Raw genomic sequence first — 18,486 nt, 5'->3', positions numbered from 1 at the left:
GGCGATAGAGCCTCCAAGTCATTCCTGTGCATGTGGATGTCCAGTTGTTCCAGCACCATTTGTTGAAAAGACTATACTTTCCCCATCAAGTTCTTGCCACACTTACTGAAACTCAATCGATCATTAATTCTAGGGTTTAAATCAATTGACCACTAGCACTAGGGTTTATTTTTGGACTCTCAAGTCTATTTCACTGACCTATACACCTACCCTTATGGCAATATCACAGCATCTTGATTATTGTTGCTTTGTAGCAAATTTTGAAATTGTGAAGCATGAGTCTTTCCACTTTGTTCTTTTTTTTTTTCAAGATTGTCCTAGTTATTTTGGCTCCTTGTATTTCTATATGACTTTTAGGACCAGTGTGTAAATTTCTTCAAAATGAAGGTGGCTTGGGTTTTGCTAGGAATTTTGTTGAATCTAAAGGTCAATTTGGGGAATATCACCATCTTAATACTCTTCCAGTCCATGCACACTCTCTTGCCCACTGTGACAACCTTGAGTTCTAAAGCAATGTCTCCAGTATGTGCCTGCTTAGCAAGGGTCATGCAGGTGACTCTGACATGTGTTCTCAGGGTACTAAACAGCAGCAAATTAGTTGGGTTTGGGGAATTTGCTATCTAAGCACTTTTCTGGGGTGCTTAATTGTCTAGGATAGAGCATGGCACCCAAAGTCCATGATAAGATGTAGTTCAATGATCACAGATGTTCTCCCCAGTCTCAGTCAGATATCACTCAAATTCTTGTTGTTCATATGATAAGGTGTAGTGAGATTACTTTTTATCTTTGGAGTAGTTCCTCCCACATGAAATAAAGTGGCCTGGTATTCCCTTGAGGTTTAAACTAATCTACATGGCCTAAGGCATGCTTAGCTGCCCTGCTGTGTCCCACTTACTACTCATTTGCCAAACGGTTCTCCAAGTCTAGAGCTGGAAAGGGATGTTCTTGGAGGAAAGGCCGATGGTCCAGTGGAGATAGTTTCAGCAATGACAGCAATCTTTGAGCATGAAGGAATTAGGAAGACATGACAGCTTTAGGTGTCATTTAAGAGAGTCAGGAGCTGGTAGACCAGCACTTTCAAGTTGTGGGATTAGACACCGTCAGTGGGAATATGAAATCAATGTTGTTATTCACAACCAGCATTCTTAAAAAGTAAAATAACAAGTAAAACAAGGTCACTGGAAAAGGTAAGAATGTTTTTTGCTTCCTGAAACTCAAAGCCAACCTAAATAATTTTGTGAGGTTTTGGAGCACTTGTAGCTGCTCCACATTTGTCATTTTAGATGCCCACTTCTCTTTCTCTACAGAGACAAGCAGAAGAGGCTTAAAATAATAAGGGCTGGGTGTGAGTATTGCTCTCTAGAAACAGCAAAGTACAAGGCAGTTGGACTGAGGGGAAAATAGTTGTGAGAGCAGTGGTTACTCTGGAAGGGGACAGGAAGCCAGGTAAATGATTGTCTCCTTTGAGAATAGGAATGAAAATCTGTTCATCTTTAACCATGCAAACAAGAATAATGCAATAGGGAGTACCATGAAAAAAATGGAAGGTATCTCAAGGACTATTGTAGTGGAAATACATTTCTATTTTATGTAAGCTGCTATATTTTGAGGTTTTGTTGCTATAGAAGTTTTATCTTTATTCTAACAAATATCCATTTATAAATACAAAAATTGTGAAGAAAATGATAAACAGCAAACTGAGGAGAGTGGTATTTGGTCAAAGATGGATCTATAAGGGGAATGCAGGGGCTTTGATTTGTAAAATGTCTTCATTTTTGAATTCAGTGGTGAGTTAGCAGTGTTTATTATATTACTCTCTCTATCTTTTTGAATGCCTGAACTATTTTGTTAAAATCTCTACTGCAATTGGATAAGAAAATAAGAGTCATAGATGGGGTAAATGATAAAAATGACTTGAATGAAAAAAGTCTAAAACCAAATATATTAATGTGATGATAAATAACCATAGATGAAAAGCTATTTAACTGCAATATGCTTGCTCTGGTACACCTTTTGCCACATGGGATAATGATAAGAATGATTCATATCTATAACATCTCTTTGCAGGGGATCAAGGGTAAGAATTTGACCTTCCGGGAATAATGTGGTCTAAATTTATAGTATCTCCTAGTTTCCTGGGTACTCGATGAAGAGCTTTAGGCAAGGAAACTCCTTCAAAATAAAGATCAGGAAGTCATACAGAGCACTGGAGTGCACATTCAGGAGTTTCAAGTGTTTTTCATTCACTTACTGAAACTTAACACTTTTGCTGAACAAGCTTGCAGCAGGTCAAGGTTAAGTGAGGAAAAAAAATAATGTTTATCTCCCATTAAAAAGGAGGAGAGTTCTGAAAAAGATTTTAGAATGCTGTTCAATGGAAGCAGGAATACAAAGTGTGCACATTGAAGAGATGTTTGAAGCTCAGCAAATCCCCTCTACCCTCTCTGCTCCAGAGCGCTCAGGTGAAAAAGAAATATATTTCCCATTTATGTGGGAAAGAGTGAAGAGCTCTGCGCTTTGCCAAGGGACCGAAGCCCAATGCAGATTTTTAACTGTGATGGTACCGTGGAGATCATCACACACCCTTCTGTAAAAACACTTCAGGGCCCAAGAATACACATGTCATCTGATACAACTCAGCTGTGGGAGCATATCGACTCTATTCCTGGCACTCATATTGGTGCCTTTGCTCTACTCTTAAGCAAAAACACATATTAAAAAGACAAAACCCAAATTATTTGTAGTCTTCTTTTCAGTATTTTGGTATTCCAATGATAGTCCTAATCCCCTCCTTCCTTTTCTAAATTGCCCTCTTCCTCAACTCTCTTCTACACACTTCTGTTTCGCCATCCACCCTCTCTAGTCTCTTTTTCGACATGTCCTACTCTTCTCCTTTTGTTGCCTCTGCCTCCAAAAAGGCTTGCAATGGGAAATGGAAAGAGGAGGTTTAAAAAGTAAAAATGAGACATTGAGGAAAGAAATAGGACAAATTAGCCCCATGTTCCCCAACACAGCCTTACAACACAGTTTCAACTTCAGCAATTTTCACCTCTTTTTTGCTACATCTTTGATATATTTTTCAAGATTTTTTTTCAAGTCAAGGCTGTAACTTGCAAAACATTGAAGCACAAAACAATCCATTCCCAACAGATAATGCATTGTGTAAAATTTTCTAATTTGTATCAGAACATCCTTGGAATTTGTATTACACATTTCCCCAGAGTCGCTTTACCAACATTTTGGCTGATTATGACAAGATGCCCTGGTGGTATGAAGTTAAGCAAGGTTTTAAAATGTAATGTCCTTACATAAACAACATACTCTATACTCTGATAACTTCATAATTTTTTATTGTTTTACATCTGCACTTAATTCCCAACCCCTCCCACTAAGTCTTCCCTTGTCAATTCTAACTTTAAATTTTAAAGTAAATACTGCAAATGATCACATATTCAATGCTGGAAAAGCAAGACCAATCTAATGAATTAGTTGTTAAAAGGAGAGACATGAGGAATATATTAGAATTTTTCATAAATTAATATCTAAAGGTGATTATTTTATTCATCCAACTTATTTTATCCAGGAGGGTGCTAAAATGTGCCCAAAGCTGTACATAAGGTGGAAGGGCATCCAGTCTTAGAGCACCCTCTACCTGGAAATTGTTCTAAATAGGCAACACTCACCCCTACCCCACCCCACGTTCTATTTGTCCTCCCCTGCATGGTGGTAGCTTCTCCTAAACTAATTTCTGTGAAAAAAACCCCAAACCATAAGCTACTAGATTACCCCGTATTTACCTCTCTGCCACTTACTGCCATGTGGAGCTTTTGGGTCATTTACTTGTCAGTCTCACTCTGAACTGTGGACCCTTTTCTCAGTTCTGTGACACGGGGCTTCCTGTAGCTCCAGGCACCTAAGGACTGCCGAGTAAATGTTTATTGAAGGATCAGCCCAGCTCTCCTCTCTCCTAAACCAGAATCTGTGAAACTTAGAGGGCACATGAAGATAGTGTTTTCTTTCTCCTGGGTAACTTTTAGGCAAAGAGGTTGATTGCTTATTTTAAAGTCCTAGCCTTCCCCGTGTAAAGACAGAATCTCCACTCTGATCCTCCTGACCCTTAGCTGAGAGACCTAGCCCAGAAGCTGGTAAACTGGGAGAATTCAGGGGCACTTCCGTGTTGCTCTGTGCTCACGTACTATGCATTGCATGCCACTGGCAGTCACTCACCCGAAACTCTCTCACTGAGATATTTAGATGGACCTTTTCTCCTTACTCTTTCCAGAAGAGTAGACCATAAATAACTTAAAAACATTAGTCTACTTTTTATTATACTGGAGATCATTTGTAATTTTCTGGCATTTCATTTATGTTAGCTATTTACCTCAAATTATGATGTAAATGTGAAAATATTTTTGATGAAATGTCATATTAAAAATTGACTTTTCCTCTATCTTTCCTAATCTTTAAATGTTACTTTATGAATGAGCACAGTCATTTCTCAATGAACAGAGAAAGCTTCCCAGCCCACCGAACTTCCTGTTCCGTCTCATTCCAGGCCTTCTCTTGCACTTACGCTGTGGCTGTAGGTGCACTCAAAACAGGGGCTATTTGTATTCTAATCACTGCCAATGAGTGATCTGCATAAAACATTCTATATCTATATCTATAAAACCTGACTATATCTATTAGTTCATGTGTTTAATTACTAAGCACCTTTCTCTGTAACTAGGAGAGGAATTGCTATTTCCTTCTGTTTCTTCAGGGCTGTGATAGTGGGCTACATTTATTCAAAAACAGTAAAAAGCCAACCATGAAGATATGTCAATCGATGGCCTATCTTCTTTGGCTCAACTTAATTCACTTTGAATGGATATCCACTGTGTTCCTGGTTCTGTGATGCCCACTGTGCTCATGGCTTTAGGAAATACAAAGGTGCAGGTGATGCGGATGACATTGTTGACAAGGTCACTGATATGTTTTTCTAAATGGTTCTCCTCTGTTGTTCCCATGGATTACTACTGTAAGTTTCTGCCGTGGAGCAAGTTTTTCAGGGAAGGAAACTGAGGGTATCATCTAAAAATGGACAGCACATTGTAGCACAGGAAGTCTGGAATGAGGGCCGCAAGCCTCTGGGTCTGTGTCTCCCTCTGCCCGGAGAGGTGGTAAGGGATTGAAGCGCACCATTGGTGTGACATAGTGCACCTGGCAGCCAGCTTCCCAGACACCTGCTTGTGCTCAAAGTTCAAACACAGCTAAAGTACCTCTCAGAGTAGCATTTTCAATGTTACTCAGCCAGGCAACATCTGAAATCACCAAAAACTGGATGGTGACAATGACATCTGACTGGCCATGGAGACAAGCATCTCAGGCTACTTCAACACCTCTCAGGGCTCTAAAGGCCCCCAGGGGCAGGAATGTTAGTATAGATCATGAAGATCTTGCCTGGACAGGGGGAGGACTCAGAACTTGCCCGAGGTTGTTTTCAGCACCTCTGATGATCTTAGGATATTAAATCTCAGTAACACTTTGGACCATAAGCTCTTTGTCCACAGCCCCTGTAGGATGGCAGGCATGCAGCCACATTATTGAAGATTGCAAATTGGTAACAGAGGTAAAAATCTCTGTTTATAGCATGGCAAAATGCTCTCAATCATTTTTCTTGACAAATGTAACTTCGTGTGAATGATTTACAAGGAGATGATATTGTAGAAAAGGGAAAGTCCTCATAGGAGGAATGAGTTGTGTCCCGCCAGTGGGAAACCTGACTCCTCCTCTGGGGTGTTGGGTGGTTATGGAAGAGCAGGTGTTGATACATGGAGAGACTGACATACGAATAAAAGAATAAAGTAAGCAAAGTGAAATAAGCAATCTGCCCAGAAGCCTGACATTGATAAAGCACTTCCATGCTGACTGCTGCCTCACACTGACTGCAGTGGTCTTAATCCAATCAGGAAGGTGGTGTCAGATGCTTTGCTTATTCCTTTCTTTATTTAAGAGATTTTTTATTGAAAGTTTGTTGTGTCAAGCATTATTCTAGACTCCAGAGATAACAAAATGGAAAAAGAAAAACCTGTGATCTCCTGGAAAGTGCTAAGTAAATTTGAATTCTTCCTGATCTTTGCACATTTTTATTTTAGTGTGTTCAGTGGGCCTGGGGTGGACTAAAATATGATACTGGCATAATTTATCACTTTGTACCCACAGGCTGATGGCATTTACCCATTTCCTGAAATACCTGGGGTACCATGGAAGGCTACATGTCTGCTTTCCAATACATGAGAAAAGCAAGTTACAAAACTATTTATTCAAAATGACCTTATTTTGTTAAAATATACATGCATGGAAACAGTAGCAAAAGGCTGTGCACCCAAATTTTATAAGCCACCATGGGATAATGGAGGGCATTTTATTTTCCTCTTTAGGTGTTTATGTATTTTCCAAATTTTATACACTGGAGTGTTTTGCTTTTGTGACCAGAAGACACTTTGCAAACTATATATTTTCTAATTACTTCAAAAATAGTATTTATCCCTGGCTGGTATGTCTCAGTGGCTTGAGTGCTGGCCTGTGAACCAAAGGGTTTGATTCCCAGGGGAATCTAACCTGTTTGATTCCCTGTCAGGGCACATGCCTGGGTTGTGGGCCAGGTCCCCAGTAGGGGGTGCAAGAGAGGCAACCACACATTGATATTTCTCTCCCTCTGTCCCTCCCTTCCTCTCTCTCTAAAAATAAATAAAAAAAATCTTACAAAAATACAAATAATATTTAACAACTGTATGAAACTTCAGGATTGTTAATTATTCCTTATCACTTTGCTTAAGTATCAGGTAAGTAAGACTACCCTAATGCCTGGTTCATGCACTGGAATCATAGGCAGAAATAGAACTCATAATCCTAAAAATATGAGAACACATATTTTACTCACTCAACTCTATTCCTTTTATAAAGGAAGTTATGCTAGTGGCCTTGTATTAGTTTGGCCTGACCCAAAGCAGAGCTCTGAAGCAAGGATTTGGGTATAAGTACTTTATTTGGGAAGTGATCCCAGAAGATGGTGAGGGAGTGGGGAAGTGAGATGGCAAGAAAAGGAAAGCAGTCAATCTGTAATAGTGAGAGGGTTGCCACTGTTGGCTCCTAGGGCTCAGTCCTGTGTGAGAGAGTATGGAGACCATACCTTGCAACTGCCTCCCCAAAAGACAAGAAACCTGAGACGTCTACACACCACTCTTATTGGGTAGGCTTGCTTCTGAAGGCACTCAACTTCCTAGCAATTCTCTCCTGTTGCAAACCCAGAACAAGCAATCCCATATGGCCAAAGAAAGCCCTAAGGTAGAGAGACCTGGGTCACTGAGTAAGGATGCCCCAGACTGCAGCTTCAGGAGACCTGTGGGAAGACCCAGGGAATGGGGTGGGGCACAGACAGAGCTTGATACACTTCAGTAATAGTCAGCTCTGAAATTGCAGTGGCTTACCTAGATTTAAGTTTCCTTTGTGCTCATGTACACTCCTTTGTGGGCCAGGCGGCTTTCCTGGACAGGGTAGCTTCCCTTCAAATCTTACCTCTATCCCTGGTGCAGTCTTCACACCTCAGAGCCTCTGCTCACAGCCCCGCAGGCAGGGAAGAGGGAGGCTGTGGACAAGGGCACAGGATGTGGGATGACCCAGCCTGGTGGTGGGGAATAGCAGATCTGCAAGTGTCTGTACCTAACTGCACAGGAAGTTTAGGGATCTAGCCTTCCTTTGTGCCCAAGATGAGGATAAGGGATTGGGGGAACAGTGTCTCATCTCCTTGTCTAAACTTGTGAGAGTTCTCTAAAAATCTAGTACTTAATGGATACTCTACTTTTTCTTTTGAAAGTGAGCTTGAGTTCTTATATATAGGCTCTTTCAGATGCAAATGATTCCATGGGCTAGTTATTGCTGAGGAACACAGGAGAGCAACCACAGTCCAGTGTGGCAAGTGATTTAGACTGGGAGGCAGGACATCTGAGAGCTAAGTGTGGGTCCGCTCTTGACTAGGTATGTGATTTTGGACATGTTAGCTTCTTGATGTGAAAAATATTAAAGTAGTTACAATATTGTAACACTGATTAAGCTAAGTAGCTGATTATATATTTTTTAAAGAATCTTTCATGTAAATATGTGTGTGTTTGTATATAATGTATGTATATTATATTTGCATGTAAAAATAACATATACATGCATATATTATATTTGTCTGTAAATATGTATACTGTATTTTTCAGAACCTAGGTTTTAGAGGAGAAAAATAGGAAAAAATTTTGAAGCAAAAAATGTGGTAAAATGTTTAATAACATAAATAGCATAATATTTCACCAATGTAAATGTAAACAGAACTCAACAGCAGCATTAACAACCATTATTCCTCCCAAATTTGAGGGGGGGGGTGCATCTTATAGTCTGAAAAATACGGTACACATATATATGATATATACACACAAAAAAATTATACATATCTATGATGGTTAATTTTACCTGTTAACTTGAGTGAGCTGCAGGGTGCCCAGATTAAACATTATTTCTGGGTGCATCTGTGAGGGTGTTTCTGGATGAGATTAGTATTTGAATCAGTGGATTCAGTAAAGAAGATTGCCTTCCCAAAAGTGGATTGGCCTGGTGCAATCCATTATCCAACCAAAAAAGTAGAAGGGTGTTCACTCCTTTTGCTTCCTACCTACCTGCTGAGCTGCCCTTGGGCCAGGACTTCCACCCTCATTGCTGGTTCTCAGGGGTTTGGACTCGAACTGGAACTATATCACTGTCTTTCCTGAGCCTCCAGCTTGCAGATAGCAGATTGTGAGACTTCTCAGTTTCCATGATCACACAAGCCAATTCCTCAGAATAAATCTCTTCATAAATATGGATCTATCTATCTGTCCCCTATTGGTTCTATTTCCCTGGAGAACCCTGATTAATACAAGGCATGTGGAGTTAGCACCGAATCAAGAATGTTCATTCGAATGCTCTATACTTGTTGAACTCCCCTTTCTGTTCATCGCATCTTTTTATTATCTTTCTCTTCCCTCAGAGAAGAAGTGTGTTTATTCTGCAGCTTGCAGGCCAGCCAGGCAGGTGTGTGTCATCAGAGGTGAGCAAATGCGGGCAGCAGCTGTGGGTTAAATCCCTGCTCTGGGTAGACTGTGGGAGAAGAAACACAGGTCCTCTTGTGAAACCCAAGGAAAGCACAGACCTGTAGTCAATCTGGTCTCACCCGCAGGGCCATACTCGTTTCTGAGTTCTAACATTTCTAGGGTGAGAGGGGCTTTGGCTATTTATTATACTCTGGGGGCCAGTAATCCACATACCGATTAAAAGGCTACATTTTCTAACTAACAAAACAGCTCATGGTGCCACATGACAGGGAAGCCTTTTTCTTTTTTTTTAAAGCCAGGTTTGTACAGTCAAAGCTGCTGGATTAAAGACCTTAACTTCAGAAAACTCAGCTAAAAGAATTTGACATTATATCTATAGTCCAATTTATTTCAGAAAAGAAGTCTGAAAAATATGGTACACATATATATGATATATACACACAAAAAATTATACATATCTATGATGGTTAATTTTACCTGTTAACTTGAGTGAGCTGCAGGGTGCCCAGATTAAACATTATTTCTGGGTGCATCTGTGAGGGTGTGGCATTCCTAACAGGTGTGTAGGGGGGATGGCATTCCTACCAGGTGAGTGAAACAGCGAACATATTAAACAGTTTCAGTGACTTTTCCATTCTTCATTCTTTTCTTTATTCATTCTTCAGAAATTGTTCGAGTGGCAGTCACCGACCAGAATCTGTGATAGGTGCTGGCTCACCTCTTTTGGCTGCTTCCCTCCGGTCAGAGGAGGCCCATTGGGCCAAGCCAGTGCCGCACGTCCAGACTCCATGGGTTGACCCAGCTTATTTCTTGGGCAGCAGGTGATGGAACAATGACCATCTGAATCCTGTCCCCACATATTACTGAGCTCTGAAATAAAGCAATAACAGCGAAAACTAAATTTGTGTTTTCTCTTCTGCATCACAAGTGGTTGAAACACTTCTAGCCATGATTTCCTATGACAGGATACAATAAGATATAGGATTTAAGGATGAATCAATAGCTAACATAACATGTAGTATGTGTTAAGTGCTATCCTAAGCATTTTACACACATTAACCCATTTAACCCCCCCAAAACGCTATGACATTATCTCTAGACACTATTATCATTCTCGTTGTATGGAAATGGAAGCAGATAAAAATACATGGTTTTTCATCTACGAGAGAAATTACTTAATTTTCTTGTCTGTGTAGCATTATCGCCATTCCATGTAATTCTGTTAGAAACAGTATTACATAAAAGAGAACCACCTTTGCCCCCAAAGTATTAAAGAGTTTGGAATCTTCAAATTTGATCAATGGTATAGAGAGAGGATTTTGCAGAAATCACATTGTTTAATACACAGGAAGACTGTTCATGTATTCCTCCATTCACAAATAGTTGCCCACCCTGGACTGGATTCTGGGATCTGAGGATGAATGAATCTCAAGGAGCACTTAGGCCAGTGGAGAAGAAAAATGTGTAAACATATACTTAACATGAGATGTGATAAAAGCTACCAATAAAACATGTAAATTGTAGGACAGGAGCAAATTGAAGAGTTATTAATATAGTAATAACAACTAACACTTCCTGATCATTTATTCTGGACTAGGAGCTGGTCTAAGAGCTGAACATTATTAACTCTTTTAACCCCTACATTGTCCCTATGATGCAGGTCCCATTATTTTCCCAACTTAAGAGACAAGGAAAGTGGGGCACTAAGAGGTTAAATAATGTGTCCAAGGCTTTTGAGAGAAGAATCCACTATGTACCCTAAGCATTCCTGGATGATCTTGCCATGTGCCAAGAATTCAAGAAACCAGGACACAGCCTCCCTGGACACCGAATCTGCTGGTCCCTTGATCTTGGACCTTCCAGAACTGTGAGAAATAAATGTGCTGTGATATGCCACCCAGCCGGTGATATTCCGTTACAGCAACCTGAATGGAATAAGGCACCTGTGAAAATAATTTTAAAGATTTTAGGAAAGAAAATGACATGACCAGCTTGGTGATTTTGAAAGATCCATCCAGAACAGTGTTCAAGAGGCACTGGAAGAGTCAAAGATATCAAATAAGAAGCAATTGGATTAATCTAAGTGAGATGTGCTGAAGGTCTGACCTTTGTAGTGTGTATAGTGTAAGTGCCAATATTTTTAATTTAATACCTAATGACAGTAGTAATGAACTTGGAATTACTCCAGCCAGAATAGTTGTATTTTTAGTTCCTGTGCCTTGATCTTTTTTACTTTATAAAAGAAGCAGAGAAGGTCACCTGAATAAAGTGATTTGGTTTCTGCCAATTCCAGATAGAAGAGACTGAGGAGAAGGTGGATCTCCAGGCCCTGAGACAAAGGTAAGCATATATGATAGTAAGAGACAGACTCTATCTCCATCTATCAACATGGAAAAGAGAAATGAGAAAAGCTAACAGGACATTGCTATCCAAAGCAGAGATTTTCAGACTTTCCAAGCAGAGCCCACTGAGGCAGAAAAACATACCCCCAAACACACACATAATTCACTTTTTTTACTCTTTTTATAGGAAAATCTCTAGTAACAGTGGTCTCTGGAGAAGCAAGTTGGGGTTGTTGGGGGTTATGGAATTACCTGCTTTGGCAATGGGATGTGAATAGTTTATTCTTGGTTACCAGAGCCCACATGTCTTTAAATTTAACTGTGCATCACCACACATTGTCACCTTAGCAAAACAATTCCCGACAAACTAAATTAATAATAATGAAACTAAAGAAACTGTAATTTGTGGTTAAAAGCAACAATACCAGGAACTGAAAAAATATAACTTAGGCAGAATCCCCCACATCACCTAATATTCATTCATCCTTCCTCCTTCCTAACAGAGCCTGGAAACTGTTGAGGAATGTACTCTCCTCCACATAGCCAATAGCATTAAGAGAGGCTAGCTCATCCCTAGCTTTACCTGGCAGACTTTAGACTGTCTGCGAAAGTCCAATTCTTCTCACTGATGATTGTGTTAGTCAAGGGGCAAGTGACAAAAGCTCTGCTTGTGAACACTGCTGTGTCAGACTGTAATGCCTGGAAATGCCTCCTCCAGCTGCAACCTTGAGAGGTGCTAGCCCGGGGACAAAACTGTTGCAGACAGGGGGAAAGCCAAGGTGGACTCAAAGAAACAGAGCTCCAATTTCAAACACCTTGTTATGCAGACGCCACTTGAGTCAGGTTTCTGTTATTCATTGCCCAAACCTTCCTGATGCAGTGACACATCTAGAGTGATCGCTCCCTGAGGGAGGCTGTGCGACAGGAGCAAGCACTGGAAGAGCTGTCAGGCTCTTTAGAAAAATTCTGAGCCAGAATCTTTAATAAAACAGTAGAAACTGCTGATGGTAGTTTGTGAATACCAAATTTTATTCATCCCACTAACACCTTTATTAACTTACTACCAAGGAGCCCTTCCAAGTGTCTGTAAATGGAAGGTTTGAGAGCCAAAAGAAGGATGTTCATTTTTGGACCATCTCTTCACACAGAGTCCAGGCCCAACAACCTTTTAGAAAGAACTGCCCTACAAACAGCTGGGGACATCCCACCATGGGGGAAGGATGGTGGGTAATGTTTCCGATAATGTAAGTTCTCCCAGTCATAGCTAAACTGCTATTTGTTAAATACAAGCTGTAGATAAAACACATTGCTAAATGACACTGCCAAGGGAAAGTTTATTATAATTATGGTAATTTAGAAAAGGCTCTCATGAACTCATTCTGGCTTAGGCTGCACGAACCAGTGAAAAGCTCTTTACCACTCCTCTCCTGAGAGCTATCTGTAGATTTTTCCCCAGACACTCGTCTACTTTCTTCATTAAAAATTTGGACTGTCTCATCAAAGTCAACAATCTGTTCTCTTTGATTTTTTGTAAATCAATGGGTAGTATTTCATTCTCTCTTTGCATTTTCTCTGAAGAGGGTTTGTGAAAATTTACATAATTTTAATTGAAAGATATTAGTCCTCATGTGTAATAAGGTAACAGTTGCTTAGAGAAAGTCTGGGACCCTGGGAAGCAGTCCTGTGCTCTTTTTTTCTGACATGCTGGCTTCTTCTCTGCACTTTATTTTTTTTAAAGATTTTATTTATTTATTTTTAGAGAGAGGGAAAGGGAGGGAGAAAGAAAGGGAGAGAAACATCAATGCGTGGCTGCCTCTCATATACTCCAACTGGGGACCTGGCCCACAACCCAGGCATGTGCCCTGACTGGGAATTGAAGCAGTGACCCTTTTGTTTGTAGGCCAGTGCTCAATCCACTGAGCCACACCAGCCAGAACTGCACTTTAATATAAAATGTTTGTGACAGGTACCAACAACTTAGATGAGAAACCTCTTGTCGTGAGGAATTATATTAATTGCTTCGTTCAGATTGCAAAGAATAGAGACTTTCTCTTACTTTGAGCGATGACTTGTCATTAAGAAATAGAAAGAAATGCCCTAGCTGGCGTGGCTCAGTGGACCTAACGCTGGCCTGTGAACCAAAGAAACAGAAAGAAAGGAAGGAAGCAGGGAGGGAGGGAGGAAGAGGAAGCAAAGGGGGAAGGGAGGGTGGGAAGGTGGAAGGAAGCAAGGCAGGAAGGAAAGAAGGAAGGAAGGGAGGGAGGGAGGATGACAGAAAAGGAGTCCTGGTTGGTGTGGCTCAGAGAACTGAGCTCTGGCCAGTGACCAAAAGGTGACCAGTTCAATTCCAGGTCAGAACACATGCCTGGGTTGTGGGCCAGGCCCCCAGTTGGGGGTGTGCAAGTGGCAGCTGATTGATGCTTCTCTTACACATCAATGTTTTTCTCCCTCTCTTTCTCACTCCATTCACCTCTCTCTAAAAATAAAGAAATAAAATCTTTTTAAAAAGAAAGAAATAAAAAGAATCAGGAAACTACATCAGTGACTGCACGGTCACTGAATATTCAAGAGAAAAAACCAGCAACAATGGCTTCATATCAGTTAGGACACAGTACCAGCATTAATGACAAGAGCTCTTGGGACCAGATATCTTTGTGCCCTCAGAATCAGACATCTGTCACTCCCTACTCATGATTGTCACACTTGTGACTGTTTCTTTTAAATCTGGTTGTCCATCTGCTACCTCTGAAAGACAGTTTCACTATATATATAGAATTGTAGGTTGACGGTGTTTTTTCTTTCAGCACTTTAACATTATTTCATTGTCTTCTGGTTTGCATTATTTCTGATGAGAAGTCTGTCATTGTTGTTGTTGACACTGCATTTAGAAAATCTCTTTTGAGATATTAAGATGGTTTTTAGGTACATACCCTCTGTATTCTCAGATCGCTGGCATCTGAATGAAGCACACATAAAGATTCAGAAAAAAATCTCTTGTTAATCTCTGACTCAACTTCATAATTTCTATCAGCCTAAATTAAAATTCACTAATGTGTTCTTTTGAAGATTTAAACTGCTGTTAATGTCATCCAGTGAATATTTTTTTTTATTTTAGGCATTGCATTTCATAGTCCCAGAATTTCCATTTTGTTATTTTTTAGAGTTCTCTTTTCTCTTCTGAAATACTCTATCTCTTTCCATTCTATTCATGTTTCATAAATTCTTTTCTTTTCAGCCAAGATTTTATTTATTTATTTATTAAATTATATTTTATTGGCTATGTTATTACAGTTGTCCCAATCCCCCCTTACCCATCTCCCCCTCCCCTGAACCCCTCACCCTCCAACATTCCCCCCAACCTTAGTTCCTGTCCACGGGTTGTACATATAAGTTCTTTGGCTTCTCTGTTTACTATGATTAACCTCTATTTTGTACCTATCCTTTATGCCTCTTAGTTCCTGTGCCTTTCCCCCACTTCTCCCTCACCCCCTCCCCACTGATAACCTTTCAGGTGATCTCTATTTCTGTGATTCTGTTCCTGTTTTAGTTGTTTGCTTAGTTTTTGTTTTTTAGGTTCAATTGTTGATAGTTATGAGTTTGTTGTCATTTTACTGTTCATTTTTGATCTTCTATTTCTTAGATAAGTCCCTTTCACATTTCATATAGTAAGAGCTTGGTGATATTGAATTCCTTTAAATTGACCTTCTTGAGGAAGCACTTTATCTGCCCTTCCATTCTAAATGATAACTTTGCTGGATAGAATAATCTTGGATGCAGGTCCTTGCCTTTCATGACTTTGAATACTTCTCTTTTATTTTATTTATTTATTTTTTATCTTTTTAAAGATTTTATTTATTTATTTTTAGAGAGGGAAGGGAGGGAGAGAGAGAGAGAGAGAGATCAATGTGCGGTTGCTGGGGGTTCTGGCCTGCAACCCAGGAATGTACCCTGGCTGGGAATCGAACATGGGACACTTTGGTTCCCAGCCCGCGCTCAATCCACTGAGCTTCGCCAGCCAGGGCTTGAATACTTCTTTTAAGCCCCTTCTTGCCTTAAGGTTTCTTTCTTTCTTTCTTTTTTTTTTTTTTTTAATTTTAATCATTGTTCAAGTACAGTTAGGTTTCTTTGGAGAAAGCAGCTGATAGTTTTATGGGACTTCCTTTGTAGGTAATTGTCTTCTTTTCTCTTGCTGCTTTTAAGATTCCCTCTTTATCTTTAATCTTGGGTAACTTAATTATGAGTGCCTTGGTGTGTTCCTCCTTGTGTCTACTTTCTTTGGAACTCTCTGGGTTTCCTGGACTTCTGGGAAGTCTATTTCCTTCACCAGATTGGGGAAGTTTTCCTTCATTATTTGTTCAAATAAGCTTTCAATTTCTTGCTCTTGTTTTTCTCCTTCTGGCACCACTATGATTCAGATGTTGGAATGTTTAAAGTTGTCCCAGAGGTGCCTAAGCTTCTCATTTTTTGGATTCTTGTTTCTTCATTCCGTTACAGTTGGATATTTATTTCTTCCTCTTGCTCCAAACCATTGATTTGAGTCCTGGTTCGCTTCCCTCACTGTTGGTTGCCTGTATATTTTGCTTTATTTCATTTTGTGTAGCCTTCTTTTTTTCCTTCATTTTGCAGCTGTGCTCAATCAATTCTGTAGGCATCCCGATGACCAGTGTTTTGAACTCTGCATCAGATAGGTTGTCTATCTCCTTACTGCTGAGCTCATTTTCTGGAGTTTTGATCTGTTCTTTCATTGGGGCCATATTTCTTCTTCTTGGTGCACCTGTTATGTAGTAAGGCAGTGGAGTCTTAAGTATTTGCCAGGGCTGGGCAGCCCTCATGGCTGTGTTGTTGTGTTGTCTGTTGGGAAGGGGCCCCAGCAGGAACAATGCTGCTGCTCAGCTCTAGCCTCACTTTCCAATGAACTCTCCTGTGAGACTGGGGGTTTCTCCCAACGTCGCTATCCCCACAGTACTTTACAGCTAGAAGTTTTGAGGTGAATTTCCCTTTCAGCTAGTCCTGCCTGGCCAGCGCTATCCACTGCCTTGCCAGTGTCCTCTCCCCACCCCCACTGGCTGCCTGTCTCTGCCCTTCCTACCAGTTTGGATGACTGTTTCATTAACTCCTTGGTTGTTGGGCTTCCATGCAGTTTGATTTTCTGGTACTTCTGGTTATTTATTGTTTTTAAATTGGTTGTTATCCTTCTTTTGGTTGTGTGAGGAAGCAAAGCATTTCTACCTATGCCTCCATCTTGGCCAGAGCTACCTTTTGTAAATTCTTAAAAGTATTTATAATAATTTTTAAAGTCTTGACGCTAATTTCAGTAACTGGGATTAACTGCAGATCTGCAATGTTGACTGTTTTCTCTTGATTATTGGTCAGTGACTCCTGTTTGTTTGCATGCCTCATATATTTTTTACTGTATTAGGAAAGTGAAGTTTTTAGTGTATACAAAGACAGTGACGATTGAAGTATAATAATGTTTAGATTTTACTTCACAGAAAATGCAGGCCCTTTCCTTCTGTCTGACAGGGTGAACAGATGATTATTCAGATTCCTTCTAGAATCCAGTGAAACTGGCTCTGGGCTGAAGTTCTAATCAGATTGAGATGACCTATGCTTAGAGCGACCCTCAAATTCCCGCACCACTGCTGTCTTTTTGAAATTATCAACATTTGAGCTGATGGGATTTTGTTTTAAATATATTTTACTTGCTTTGGATTTAACTCAACAGAGCCCTGTAATTCAAGCACTGTGGGAATGCAGGGGTCTTTGAGATTTTGCTCTGCATTTTATCCCTTTCTTCACCGATGATATTTTTGTCAAAGTTTGAAGGTAGGGGTGAGGACGTAAGAGTTTTTGGGCCAATTTATTTTTGTAGCTGGGACATTTTCATACTCCAGTTCAGCTCTCTAGCTCAGCTTATTTCTCCTCCTCCAGGCAGAGTCTCTCTAGGACAGCTTCGCCATACCAAGACCAGAAATGCTTCCCAGGAGTAGAGGCTGTTCTGACTTCCCCTTTACCTGTGAAGGACTCATTCTCTAAAATTCAGTTCATTAAGACTTTCTTTGTCCCTGTCTATGTTAGCCCCTTGAGAGAGTAGGGTGTTTATAGGTCTGGGTTTTTCTTGGTGTTACCATGCAAACAAAGGGTTTTCATATCCTCCACATTCTAATCTGAAATGGAAGTCAGAATCAAACATTTACAGTTTTAAAAAATAAAACCATAAAATTATTAGAAAAAAACATGGAATAATTTATTTTATAATTTGAAAAGGAAAAAGTCCTTTCACAGCAAGACCCAAACCTCAAAATCTCAGAAGTCATAAAGAAAATGATTTAATATCTTCCTCTCTCTCTCTGCAAATATATGTATATGTTATATATATGCATAGATATAACATATCTATGCATATATATAGATCTTTCTATATATCTCTCTTTACTCTGTAGCAGAGTAAAATATCCCAGACAGATGACAGACTGAGGGAATATTTGCAACACCAAAGATAAAGATTATTTCAAAAAAATATATTTAAAATATTTGATAAATAAGTAATAAACATGGAAAGGCAGGTAACATAACATAAAAACCACCATAAATAGAGTACCAGTATGAAAAGATGCTCACACTCACTGAAAATGAAGACCTACAAATTGGACTGAGATACTCTCTTTGCTTGTCACCCTGACAAAGCCAGGTGCTAGCAGGTCTGGAGAACCGGCACTCACACACACGCTGTGGATGGGGTGTAAATGAGCACAGCCGCTTTAGGTGTGTTTGTTTCATGTTATCTTAGAATGTTATTTGGTTATATCTAACAGAAATGGAAAATTAACATACCCTTTGACCCAGCAATTTCAGCTCCAGTAATTTACTCTACAAATTTGCTGAAAATGTACATAAGGATGCATGCAAAAGTGTAACCATTGCTGTATTGTTTGCAAGAATAAAAACTGAAAATAACTTTAATATCTACAGTAGGGGGTGGTTAAAATTATACAATATATCACTTCAATGGAATACTCCTAGCTAGAAGG

The 18,486-nt window shown here is 39.9% G+C and overlaps 1 long non-coding RNA gene across 2 annotated transcripts; it reads left to right on the top strand.

Moving 5' to 3' along the window:
• Positions 1 to 776: 776 nt before the first annotated feature.
• Positions 777 to 17,432, top strand: LOC118500281. Of its 2 annotated transcripts, none has more exons than XR_004902842.1 (8): positions 777 to 1,187; positions 7,882 to 8,019; positions 9,050 to 9,109; positions 9,413 to 9,528; positions 9,681 to 9,701; positions 11,407 to 11,453; positions 12,604 to 12,699; positions 17,387 to 17,432. It is a non-coding gene; the product is annotated as an uncharacterized LOC118500281 (long non-coding RNA). The 2 variants fall into 2 exon arrangements; XR_004902841.1 differs by having other exon boundaries at positions 9,409 to 9,528.
• The last annotated feature ends 1,054 nt before the right edge of the window (positions 17,433 to 18,486 follow it).

Source organism: Phyllostomus discolor, chromosome 1 (assembly GCF_004126475.2).
Source record: "Phyllostomus discolor isolate MPI-MPIP mPhyDis1 chromosome 1, mPhyDis1.pri.v3, whole genome shotgun sequence".
Lineage (NCBI taxonomy): Eukaryota > Metazoa > Chordata > Mammalia > Chiroptera > Phyllostomidae > Phyllostomus > Phyllostomus discolor.
Note: the sequence above shows the minus strand (reverse complement) of the source record. Positions and strands in the feature narration are given on the sequence as shown.